Source organism: Triticum aestivum, chromosome 6B (assembly GCF_018294505.1).
Source record: "Triticum aestivum cultivar Chinese Spring chromosome 6B, IWGSC CS RefSeq v2.1, whole genome shotgun sequence".
Classification (NCBI taxonomy): domain Eukaryota; kingdom Viridiplantae; phylum Streptophyta; class Magnoliopsida; order Poales; family Poaceae; genus Triticum; species Triticum aestivum.
The window spans coordinates 535,025,053-535,038,561 of NC_057810.1; the positions used below are offsets into that span (position 1 = coordinate 535,025,053).

General features: G+C 39.7%; 1 long non-coding RNA gene across 1 annotated transcript; it reads left to right on the top strand.

Annotated features, from left to right (window-relative positions):
• Positions 1–1,327: 1,327 nt before the first annotated feature.
• LOC123137856 (uncharacterized) lies at positions 1,328–3,984 on the top strand. Its single transcript, XR_006468551.1, has 2 exons — positions 1,328–3,361; positions 3,831–3,984. It is a non-coding gene; the product is annotated as an uncharacterized lncRNA (long non-coding RNA).
• Positions 3,985–13,509: the final 9,525 nt, after the last annotated feature.

Here is a 13,509-nt window from a genome sequence, read left to right on the forward strand (position 1 = left end):
AGAAGGACAACAATAAGGAGAGATCAGGGAGTTTAGCAAAGCAGCTACTTGCCTCAGATAATATGATTTCTCCTTTAGAATAATATTCTGCAAGAAGATGAAGCTCCATCATCTTTGTATAAAATCTGACGAACGCGCATATACTAATAATCTTCTGACGTATGGCTCTAGGTATGTTAGTAACAATAACATATGAGAACGTATTTTGAACAAAGACCCACCTTGCTCTTCTGATAAGCCTATTTTTGAACTGGTTTGTGTGTGTCAGGTATTTATACCGATGTATCAATATTTTAGATCCGTTCCATCTAGCCTTTCTAGCTGTCCTATTCCTTGTTTGTCTCACTGTTCATGCCATGCTCTATAGCTAGTAGTACTTCTGAAGCTCTATAATGTGCACTGTTCATTTGATTCCTGTACATCTCTTGAAGCTAGCATGCATACCACAGTACTACCTTTTGGTTTATGATCACGGTGGAGAAATCCTTGGGACATGCATGTGAGCACATGGATTAATGGCTCATGCATGGATGGTTGGTTCTGTGAAAAGCCTAGTGATATTTATTTTGGTCTTGCATGTACTTCCTCTTGCTAATCCTTGTCTAGTAAATTTTATAAAATCTGGTATCACGACGGGAAACGTATTGTACCGGTCACAGTTCAGGTATGGGACTGTCTGAGTTCTCTGCTAAAAACGCCACACGTTCGGAAGCGTGTCGATGATGGATCCGTAGGAGCGATCGACACTAGTAAGTCGAGTGGGCGGTTCTTGGGGGAGAGACCGGGCCTAGGCGAGACAGCCGCCGCGAGCCTATAGACCAGAGGCCTATAGTCACACAAGGCATGATAAAGCAGGCATAAACCAGAAGTGGATCACAAAAGCTAATATATTTACTATACAAATTCCTTGACATCTACAAATAGTTGAGTAAAGACATCATATTCTCTAGTCGCTTCCCACCCGCTGGTCAAGCCTAGTCTTGGATGAAGACATCTTCTGAACATACTTAAGTTGAACATACTTAAGTTACCTCGTTCGCATCTAAAAAAACATAGGAAGCAAGGGTGAGTACGACAAATCATACTCAGCAAGCAGATACTTCACTATTCAACAAGGAGCGATGGTATGATGGTGTAGATCAACAGACGAAATGAACAAGGAAATTATTGGCATCACACATGACCGCAAGCTTCCCAACCCGGGAGTCACAGGGGTGAAATTTCACACTTTTACGCTCTTAAGAGGGGTACTCCGACGTCGACAGTCTCGACTAGAACCACACAGGTTCCAGAAGAGCAGATAAATAAGGAGAGCTCCGTGAGTGGTATCAGAGCTCTAGCTTTTTAGGTTGCGCTGCGATAAACGGGTAGATCGTCGATTATATTTGTGACTAATTATTGTTAGAGAAATGATCTTTTTATCAATTGGTAGAAAAAAAGAAGTGCTTACACCATTATTAGACTCTTGAGGAACCATATAAACTAAAATGGTTCATGGCAATAAATTTTGTCACTATATATTTGTGTTGTTTGACAAGTATAAAGAATTTAGTTTCATATCTTGTCTCAACTAGTTTGTGTGTTGTTACTCACGAATATTTTCGACAAATATGCAGGAAAATAAAAATATGGCGTACGTATTATTGGTGAAATTTGAGAATGCATGGGAAATAAATACATTTTGTTAGATTAATTCATGACTTGTTATTTGTGTAGATTTTCATGTTTAAGACAACAGGTGATATTTATCTAGTAACGGGAGAATTACTATATCACCATCTATCCTCTTTTGTTAATAACCTTACCAAATAAAATGATTAGTGTTGCCAACTTATGTTATAGCAGATATATCCATAAATTGTAGAAAATATTGCAATTTTGTTTCATTATTTATAATTAATTTTTGAGCATGAATTCAATAAACTGTCCCAAATATTATCAGAGAATATTTGACCACTAAAAAAAATATAGTGTGTATGTTAGTGTTGAATTTCGGGGACGAAATTCTTACAAGGTGGGAAGGATGTAATAACCCATATTTTTGGGTTATTAATTTAAATTAAGTTGGGTATTAAATTTCTGTTATCTGTTTAACATAAAATAATTGGGCAAATAAGTTATGCTAGATTCCTGTTTCAAAGAATTAAAATAGAGCTGTAATTTTTGCATGCATAAAATATTAGATGGATATAATTACACACTAAGTAAATATGTATATGTGCACGTAAACTAGCATCCATGCACTCACGTTATGGCGTTAGTATGCAAATTAATACAAATTAGTGGCTAGTACAGGCTAGCTAGTAATGAGAAGATGGCCAAATACTAGAAGATGTGCATGCATGTAATGATGAGAATGCACACGTATGTACTATCCTTACAAGCTAAGTAAAATCCTCTGCATGAGAGGGCCAACGTGGCCTGGTACTAGATGAAGCTAGGTTGTGTTGGCAGCACCCTTAGATATTTAGGACAATTTCAGCACCCTTAGATATTTAGGACAAAGAAATTGCTACGTGGAGGTTTTGTATAGTGGTCAGGTTTGTTTGGCTTTTGCACAAGCAAAAGGGCCAGCAGTTCGAAGGGTCAAGGGGCAAGGGTGAAAGGCCATTGCGGCTTAGATCTTTTACCAGGTTCTCCACGTAGACCAAGGCATGCATGCCACGTAATAGGTAGAGTCCAGATGATCGTGTGCTTCAAGAACAGCTCAGCTGAGTTCACTCTGGGCTCACCATCTATAAATAGCTGCTGCTACTCGTTTTGCACATCCTCATCACCAAGAGTGAGAGCATGAGAGAAATAGAGCGAAGAGAAGATACTAGGAGAGAGCATGAGAGAAACAGAGCATACCAGCGGAGAGAGCGAAGAGAAGAGAGATGAAGAATACAAGTATGCATGCGTCCATGTTTGAGGATATATAGATCGTGTAGATGCTGATGGAGGGAAGAACAAAGCCATACGTCAGAAGAATATTAGTATATGCGCGTTCGTCAGATTTTATACAAAGATGATGGAGTTTCATCTTCTTGCAGAATATTATTCTAAAGGAGAAATCATATTATCCGAGGCAAGTAGCTGCTTTGCTAAATTTCCTGATCTCTCCTTATTGTTGTCTTGCTTGATTATCTGGTAATATCATTGCACCTTGATATTTGTTGATCCTCTGTTGATCCTTGAAAGAGGGATGTGTTTTCCTCATAATCCATTTGTTGATGGAATCAGAGTATTTTGGAGGAACTCATGAAAAGCCATGAGTGTATTGTCTTTGACCGATACTTCAGTGGTCCTAATGTTGATTCAAACACACATCCATCTATATTGGTGTCACGACGGCAAACTTATTGTACCGGTCACGGTTCAGGTATGGGACTGTCTGGGCTCTCCATTAAGGTCGGATCTTGTTCGGGAACGTGTCGGTGATGGATCCGTAGGAGCGACCGACATAAGTAGGTACAGGTGTCCGGGTCTTAGTGGGTAAAAGAGCTCTGCTCTTCTGGAACCTGTGTGGTTCTAGTCGAGGCTGTCGACGTCGGAGTACCCCTCTTAAGAGCGTAAAAGTGTGAAATTTCACCCCTGTGACTCCCGGGTTGGGAAGCTTGCGGTCATGTGTGACGCCAATAGATTCCTTGCTATTTTTACTAAATCTGGTATTTTGTTCTTTTGTCCATTTACATCAAAATACGATTCCAATGGTTGTTACATTGTTATCCTTTGAATTCAGTTCGTCTGTTGATCTACACCATCATACCATTGCTCCTTATTGAGTAGTGAAGTATTTGCTTGCTGAGTATGATTTATCGTACTCACCCTTGTCTCCTCCGTCTTTTTAGATGCAGCCGATGTAACTTAAGTATGCCCAGAAGATGTCATCCAAGAATAGGCTGGACCAGTGGGTGGGAAACGACTAGAGATTTTAATGTATTTTGTCTATTTGTATATGTAAAGAAATTTCTGTAGTCAATATATATGAGCTTTTGTGATCCACTGATGGTTAATGCTTAATTAATCACGCCTTGCGTGACTATAGTCCTCCTGGTCTATAGGCGCGCGGCGGCTGTCTCGCCTAGGCCCGGTCTCGGGGCCAATGCTCCTGCTGCTGCTCAGAGCACAACTCCGAGAGAGAATTAGATACGAGAGGGGAGAGCATGAGAGAGAAAGAGGGTAAGAGAGATGAAGAATTCATGCATGCGCATACATGTTTGAAGTGCTATGGAGAGAGGTGTCGAGGCATTCGTCTAAAGAAGAATATTAGCATATGTATGGTTCATCAGATTTTATACGATGGGGTATTACTTGCTGGCCGAATATTATTCTAGAGGAGAAGTCTTATTTTCTGAGGCAAGTAGCTACTTTACTAACCCTCAAATGCGTTATGTTCCTTTGATTATCTGATTGTATTGTTGAACCTTGATCTTTATTGATCCTCTCTTGATCCTTGAGAGAGGGATGTGTTGTCCTCGTATTCCATTTGTTGATGGAATCAGAGTATTTTGGAGGTACTCGTGAGAAGTCATACGCGTATTGTCTTTGACTGATATTACAGTGATTCTACCGTTGATTCAAAAACATATCCTATTTTGTATTGGTGTCACAACGGCAAACGTAATATACCGGTCACAGTTCAGGTATGGGACTGTCTGGGTTCTTCACTAAGGACGGACCTTGTTCGGGAACATGTCGGTGATGGATCCGTAGGAGCGACCGACATCAGTAGGTCCAGGTGTTTGGGTCTTAGTGGGTACAAGAGCTCTGCTCTTCTGGAACCTGTGTGGTTCTAGTCGAGACTGTCGACGTCGGAGTACCCCTCTTAAGAGCGTAAAAGTGTGAAATTTCACCCCTGTGACTCCCGGGTTGGGAAGCTTGCGGTCACGTGTGATGCCAATACCTCCCTTGTTCGTCTTTGATTATACTATTTATTTTACACATCTCCAGCAAAATATGTTCCAGTGATTGTTACCTTGTTTATCCTTTGGATTCAGTTCGTTTGTTGATCTACAACATTTTACCATTGCTTTTGTTGAATAATGAAGTATCTGCTTGCTGAGTATGATTTATCGTACTCACCCTTGTCTCCTCCGTCTTTTTAGATGCAGCCGATGTAACTTAAGTATGCCCAGAAGATGTCATCCAATATTAGGTTGGACCAGTGGGTAGGAAGTGACTAGAGAATTTAATGTAGTTTGCCTATTTGTAAATGTAAAGAAATTTGTAAACCAAATATATGAGATTTTGTGATCCACTGCTGGTTTATGCCTGCTTTATCATGCCTTGCGTGACAATAGGCCTCTGGTCTATAGGCGCGCGGCGGCTGTCTCGCCTAGGCCCGGTCTCGGGGCATGACAGTTAAAGTGATATCAGAGCTCTAGGTTTTTAGGTTGCACTGGGATAAAGGGGTAGATCGTCGAATATATTTGTGTTGTGTGACAGCTATGAAGATTTTATTTTCATATCTTGTCTCAACTAGTTTGTGTGTTGGTACTCATGAATAGTTTCAACAGATATCCAGGCAAATAAAAAGAATAGTGTACACATTATTGATGAAATTTGAGGATGCATGGAAATAAATAGACATCTTGTTAGATTAATACATGACTTAATATTTGTGTAGATTTTCTTGTTTAAGACAACCGGTAATAATGTTCTAGTAATGGGACAATTGCTATACCACTATCTATCCTTTTTGTTAATGAATTTACCAAATAAAATGTTTAGTGTTGCCAACTTATGTTATAGCAGATATATCCATGAATTGTAGAAAGATTGCAAATCTTTTTTGCATTATTTTTAATTAATTATTGAGCATGCATCAAATAAACTGTTCCAAATATGATGGGATGGAATTTGATCACTAAAAAAACATAGATGTTAGTGTTGAATTTCGGGGACGAAATTCTTATAAGGTGGGAAGGATGTAATAACCCATATTTTTGGGTTATTGATTTAAGTTAAGATAAGTAAATTTTTATTATTTTGTTAACATAAATAATTGAGCGAAGAAGACATGCTAGATTATTGTTGCAAGTAATTAAATAGAACTGTAATTTTTGCATGCGTAAAATATTAGATGGAAATGGACCAGGTACAAATGATAGATTGGTAGATATTTCCAAGTACTAGAATTCCAAGTCAACTAGGTGCATGCATGTCATGATGAGAATGCACACGTATGTACTGTTCTTGCTAGCTAAGTAAAAAATCTATGTGTACGTGGAGGTTGGCGTGGCATGCATGTAGTCTCTTGGACATTCTAGTCCTATACGTGGGCTCTTCCTATGGTGCCAGGTTTGATTAGGCCTTTGCACTAGATGTAGGGGCAGCAGCCAAATCATTTTTTACCTAGCTTCAAGGGCCAAGGGTCAAGCGGCAAGAGTCACTGCGGCTGAGATATTTTAGCTAGTGACCGACTGTCAGCTCCTATAAATAGAACGCTCCTGCTGCTGCTCAAAGCACAACTCCGAGAGAGAATTAGATACTAGAGGGGAGAGTATGAGAGAGAAAGAGGGTAAGAGAGATAAAGAATGCATGCATGCGCATACATGTTTGAAGTGCTATGGAGAGAGGTGTCGAGCCATCTGTCTAAAAAAGAATATTAGCATATGTATGGTTCATCAGATTTTTATACGACGGGGTATTACTTGCTGGCCGAATATTATTCTAGAGGAGAAGTCTTATTTTCTGAGGCAAGTAGCTACTTTACTAACTCTCAAATCCGTTATCTTCCTTTGATTATCTGATTGTATTGTTGCACCTTGATCCTTATTGATCCTCTCTTGATCCTTGAGAGAGGGATGTGTTGTCCTCGTATTCCATTTGTTGATGGAATCAGAGTATTTTGGAGGAACTCGTGAGAAGTCATACGCGTATTGTCTTTGATTGATATTACTGTGATTCTACTGTTGATTCAAACACATATCCTATTTTGTATTGGTGTCACGACGGCAAACATATTGTACCGATCACATTTCAGTTATGGGACTGTCTGAGTTCTCCGCTAAGGACGGACCTTGTTCAGGAACGTGTCGATGATGGATCCGTAGGAGCGATCGACATCAGTAGGTCCAGGTGTTCGGGTCTTAGTGGGTACAAGAGCTCTGCTCTTCTGGAACCTGTGTGGTTCTAGTCGAGACTGTCGACGTCGGAGTACCCCTCTTAAGAGCGTAAAAGTGTGAAATTTCACCCCTGTGACTCCCGGGTTGGAAAGCTTGCGGTCATGTTTGATGCCAATAATTTCCTTGTTCATTTCGTCTGTTGATCTACACCATCATACCATCGCTCCTTGTTGAATAGTGAAGTATCTGCTTGCTGAGTATGATTTGTCGTACTCACCCTTGCTTCCTTATTTTTTTTAGATGCGAACGATGTAACTTAAGTATGTTCAGAAGATGTCTTCATCCAAGACTAGGCTTGACCAGCGGGTGGGAAGCGACTAGAGAATATGATGTCTTTACTCAACTATTTGTAGATGTCAAGGAATTTGTATAGCAAATATATTAGCTTTTGTGATCCACTTCTGGTCTATGCCTGCTTTATCATGCCTTGCGTGACTATAGGCCTCTGGTCTATAGGCTCGCGGCGGCTGTCTCGCCTAGGCCCGGTCTCGGGGCATGACAATTAAAGTGCATATTTTGTAGAACGTAATGTATCGGTCAAAGTTCAGGTATGGGACTGTCTGAGTTCTCCGCTAAGGACGGACCTTGTTCAGGAACGTGTCGGTGATGGATCCGTAGGAGCGATCGACATCAGTAGGTCCAGGTGCAACAATAAAATCAGATAATCAAAGGAAGATAACGGATTTGAGAGTTAGTAAAGTAGCTACTTGCCTCAGAAAATAAGACTTCTCCTCTAGAATAATATTCGGCCAGCAAGTAATACCCCATCGTATAAAAATCTGATGAACCATACATATGCTAATATTCTTCTTTAGACAGATGGCTCGACACCTCTCTCCATAGCACTTCAAACATATATGCGCATGCATGAATTCTTCATCTCTCTTACCCTCTTTCTCTCTCATACTCTCCTCTCTAGTATCTAATTCTCTCTCGGAGTTGTGCTTTGAGCAGCAGCAGGAGCGTTCTATTTATAGGAGCTGACAGCCGGTCACTAGCTAAAATATCTCAGCCGCAGTGACTCTTGCCGCTTGACCCTTGGCCCTTGAAGCTAGGTAAAAAATGATTTGGCTGCTGCCCCTACAGCTAGTGCAAAGGCCTAATCAAACCTGGCACCATAGGAAGAGCCCACGTATAAGACTAGAATGTCCAAGAGACTACATGCATGCCACGCCAACCTCCACGTACACATAGGTTTTTACTTAGCTAGCAAGAACAGTACATACATGTGCATTCTCATCATGACATGCATGCACCTAGTTGACTTGGAATTCTAGTACTCGGAAATATCTACCAATCTATCATTTGTACCTGGTCCATTTCCATCTAATATTTTACGCATGCAAAAATTACAGTTCTATTTAATTACTTGCAACAATAATCTAGCATGTCTTCTTCGTTCAATTATTTATGTTAACAAAATAATAAATTTACTTATCTTAATTTAAATCAATAACCTAAAAATATGGGTTATTACATCCTTCCCACCTTATAAGAATTTCGTCCCCAAAATTAAACACTAACATCTATGCTATTTTTTTTAGTGATCAAATTCCCTCCCATCATATTTGGAACAATTTATTTGATGCATGCTCAATAATTAATTATAAAATAATGCAAAAAAGATTTGCAATCTTTCTACAATTCATGGATATATCTGCTATAACATAAGTTGGCAACACTAAACATTTTATTTGGTAAATTCATTAACAAAAAGGATAGATAGTGGTATAGCAATTGTCCCATTACTAGAACATTATTACCGGTTGTCTTAAACAAGAAAATCTACACAAATATTAAGTCATGTATTAATCTAACAAGATGTCTATTTATTTCCCATGCATCCTCAAATTTCATCAATAATGTGTACACTATATTTTTTATTTGCCTGGATATCTGGTGAAACTATTCATGAGCACCAACACACAAACTAGTTGAGACAAGATATGAAAATAAAATCTTCATAGCTGTCACACAACACAAATATATTCGACGATCTACCCCTTTATCCCAGCGCAACCTAAAAACCTAGAGCTCTGGTAAACAGTTCCATCTAGAGTCCATTGCTTTTGTTGAATAATGAAGTATCTGCTTGCTGAGTATGATTTATCGTACTCACCCTTGTCTCCTCCGTCTTTTTAGATGCAGCCGATGTAACTTAAGTATGCCCAGAACATGTCATCCAAGATTAGGCTGGACCAGTGGGTAGGAAGCGACTAGAGAATTTAATGTAGTTTGCCTATTAGTAAATGTAAAGAAATTTGTAAACCAAATATATGAGATTTTGTGATCCACTGCTGGTTTACAATGTAACAACCATAGAAATAACAAACAAGGAAACGAACTGATAACCCTCCTTCTGCACACATATACTCATATTTTAGTTTAAGAATTCATGCATGCATCCACATTTGAAGAAGAATAGAGCGTTTAGGTGCTGCTGGAGGGAAGAGCCAAGCCATACATCAGAAGAAATATGAGTATATGTGTGTTCGTCAGATTTTATACAAAGATGATGGAGTTTCATCTTCTTGCAAAATATTATTCTAAAGAAGAAATCATATTATCTGAGGCAAGTAGCTGCTTTGCCTAACTCCCCGATCTCGCTTTATTGTTGTCTTCTTTGGTTATCGGTTAATATTGTTGCACCTTGATCCTTATTGATCCTCTCTTGATCCTTGAGAGAGGGATGTGTTGTCCTCGTATTCCATTTGTTGATGGAATCAGAGTATTTTGGAGGAACTCGTGAGAAGTCATACGCGTATTGTCTTTGACTGATATTACAGTGATTCTACCATTGATTCAAACACATATCCTATTTTGTATTGGTGTCACGACGGCAAACATATTGTACCGGTCACAGTTCAGTTATGGGACTGTCTGAGTTCTCCTCTAAGGACGGACCTTGTTCAGGAACGTGTCGGCGATGGATCCGTAGGAGCGATCGACATCAGTAGGTCCAGGTGTTTGGGTCTTAGTGGGTACAAGAGCTCTGCTCTTCTGGAACCTGTGTGGTTCTAGTCGAGACTGTCGACGTCGGAATACCCCTCTTAAGAGTGTAAAAGTGTGAAATTTCACCCCTGTGACTCCCGGGTTGGGAAGCTTGCGGTCATGTGTCATGCCAATAATTTCCTTGTTCATTTCGTCTATTGATCTACACCATCATACCATCGCTCCTTGTTGAATAGTGAAGTATCTGCTTGCTGAGTATGATTTGTCGTACTCACCCTTGCTTCCTCTGTTTTTTTAGATGCGAACGAGGTAACTTAAGTATGTTCAGAAGATGTCTTCATCCAAGACTAGGCTTGACCAGCGGGTGGGAAGTGACTAGAGAATATGATGTCTTTACTCAACTATTTGTAGATGTCAAGGAATTTGTATAGTAAATATGTTAGCTTTTGTGATCCACTTCTGGTTTATGCCTGCTTTATCATGCCTTGCGTGACTATAGGCCTCTGGTCTATAGGCTTGCGGCGGCTGTCTCGCCTAGGGCCGGTCTCGGGGCGTGACAGTTAAAGTGGTATCAGAGCTCTAGCTTTTTAGGTTGCGCTGCGATAAACGGGTAGATCGCCGAATATATTTGTGTTGTGTGACAGGTATGAAAATTTTATTCTCATATCTTGTCTCAACTAGTTTGTGTGTTGTTACTCACGAATATTGTCGACAGATATCCATGCAAGTAAATAATATAGCATACATATTATTGGTGAAATTTGAGGATGAATGGGAAATAAATACACATCTTGTTAGATTAATACATGACTTGTTATTTGTGTAGGTTTTCTTGTTTAAGACAACCGGTGATATTGTTCTACTAATGGGACAATTGCTATACCACTATCTATCCTTTTTGTTAATGAATTTACCAAATAAAATGTTTAGTGTTGCCAACTTATGTTATAGCAGATATATCCATGAATTGTAGAAAGATTGCAAAACCTTTTTTGCATTATTTTTAATTAATTATTGAGCATGCATCAAACAAACTGTTCCAAATATGATGGGAGGGAATTTGATCACTAAAAAAAACATAGATGTTAGTGTTGAATTTCGGGGACAAAATTCTTATAAGGTGGGTAGGATGTAATAACCCATATTTTTGGGTTATTGATTTAAATTAAGATAAGTAATTAAATTTGTATTATCTGCTAAGTTATGCTAAATTCTTGATTCAAAGAATTAAGATAGAGCTGTAAATTTTTGCGTTTGTCAAAATTATTGTTCATGAGTATATTTGTTGAAACAATAATTAGTAACAATAATGATGTCCTATTAGCATACCAGCCGCATATAGAGCGGGCCCTGTCTACCTAGAAAGGTACTACTAACTCTAGTGCAGAAGGAGCAGCAACACCACATAGAGATGACACAACTAAACCAGTATCATGAGGCTTGCCGGCAGCATGAGTTGGAGTATCTTGAGCAAGAACATGATGACTGTGTTTATGAGATCAAGCATGACCTCAATCTCCAGATAGAGGACAGGGATCGTTGGCTCGAAATAGAAGAACGCAAGAGTAAGAAACTGAAGCTGGAGCGTGATCAGTTGGAGGAGTTGACCAACAAGCAGGAGAGCAAAATCATGGAGCTAATGACAGAGAACAGAAGCCTCCGTGAGAAGCTGGCGGAAAAGCTACGGGCTGGCGGAAAAGCTACAGGCGCATGAATAGGATGCGAACAGTGGCACTTGGAGATGTGAAGCAATTGTTCCTAGCTTATAAATAAATGGTTGTAGTAGTATTGTTTGTATATAACCTGCTAGGAACTGTTCTGGTAGTAGCCTTTTGACTAGCTAGCACTAGCTTTTGTTGACAACTCTAGTAGTATGGGTGTCTATAGTAGAGTGGTTGAAGGGAAACGTGGATGGCAGCAACACATCTAGTAGACATGATGTGTAATTTTGATTGTACTACTGCTTTCCTCTTTATTAATCAGCTACCTGGTATATATGTATATGATGCATGCTCTAATGTTGACAGCTTTATTTATTTCTTCCTCTAGTATTATAGATGGCTAGTCACAATGGAGATTTCTCAGCATCACACTCCGGCGATGGCCGGAATGCACTAGCAGCTGCAGCAGAGCAACCACTTCCAAATGAGTTGCTTATAAATATTTTGCAACGTCAAGAACAAACCCAAATGAAGCAGACTGAAATTCTGGAATATATAGTACAACAGTCAACTAAAGGAAAGGAGTCGTTCGATGGAGACAAACAGGGCGCATTACGTGAGTTTCGTCGACTTAAGCCTCCTGTTTTCCAAGGTAGTGCAAACCCAATTGAGGCCGAGGACTGGCTAACAGAAATAGAGAAAAGTTTTGATGCCATGCATTGCCCTGATGAAGAGAAAGTTACATTAGCCACGTTTACGCTTCAAGGTGGGGCATTTGATTGGTGGACAGTGCATAAAAAGAAGTATCCCGAGGGCTATCTATTCACATGGGAATCATTTAAGGAAGAGTTCTACAGAAAGTATTTTCCGGAGAGCGTACAAAGGAAAATGGAGCTATCATTTTTACAGTTAAAACATGACCAGAAATCTGTCGTAGAATATGAAATAGAATTTTCTAGACTTGCTCGTTATGCCTCTGTTTATGTCCAAAATGATGAAGCTAAAGCTCGGCATTTCGCGCAAGGACTTCGCCAACCAATGAAGTCTCGAGTGGAGGTGTTCGAGCTCAAATCCTTTCGAGATGTTGCTAACAAGGCATTAATTGTAGAACAAGCATATGTGGAAGAGCAAGATGAAGTGGAGCAGTAGCGTAAGAGGATCAAGGTTGACCATGGAAATCAAGGGAATATACAGAAAAAGATGCAGTAGAATTGGCGTCCGAACAACCGCCCAGTAACCCAGCCTAGACGAAATAACTGTGTTATTTGTCATGGGAATCACACAGCATTTTAGTGCGAGTATCGTCATGGGAAATGTTTTAGGTGCGGCAGAGAAGGACACATGATCAGTCAGTGCCACAGTTCACCGGATCAGAATATGTCAAAATCCATTGCACCAAAGCCGTTGCCAGCACCAAAGCTCCATTATACTTACCTGCACCCCCTACTAACTCAAGTGGAACCTCCCAGCGCATGAATAGTTATTCTGGAAGCAGGAAGCAGACAAATTCACGTGCAAAGGTGAATCATTTGACCCAGCATGATGCAGATGAGGAAAACAATGTGATTACAGGTACACTTCAAGTATGCTCACACAATGCATTCACTTTATTTGATACCGGTGCTACACATTCATTTATATCCTCAAAATTCATCGATAGTCATGGATTAGAAAGTACCCCTTTAAGGAAAAGGATACATGTGGAATCCCCGATGACAGAAGTAATAGCCAAGAACATTTGTGTTGCATATCCTATAGTAATAAAAGGGCAAGAATTTTTGGTTGAT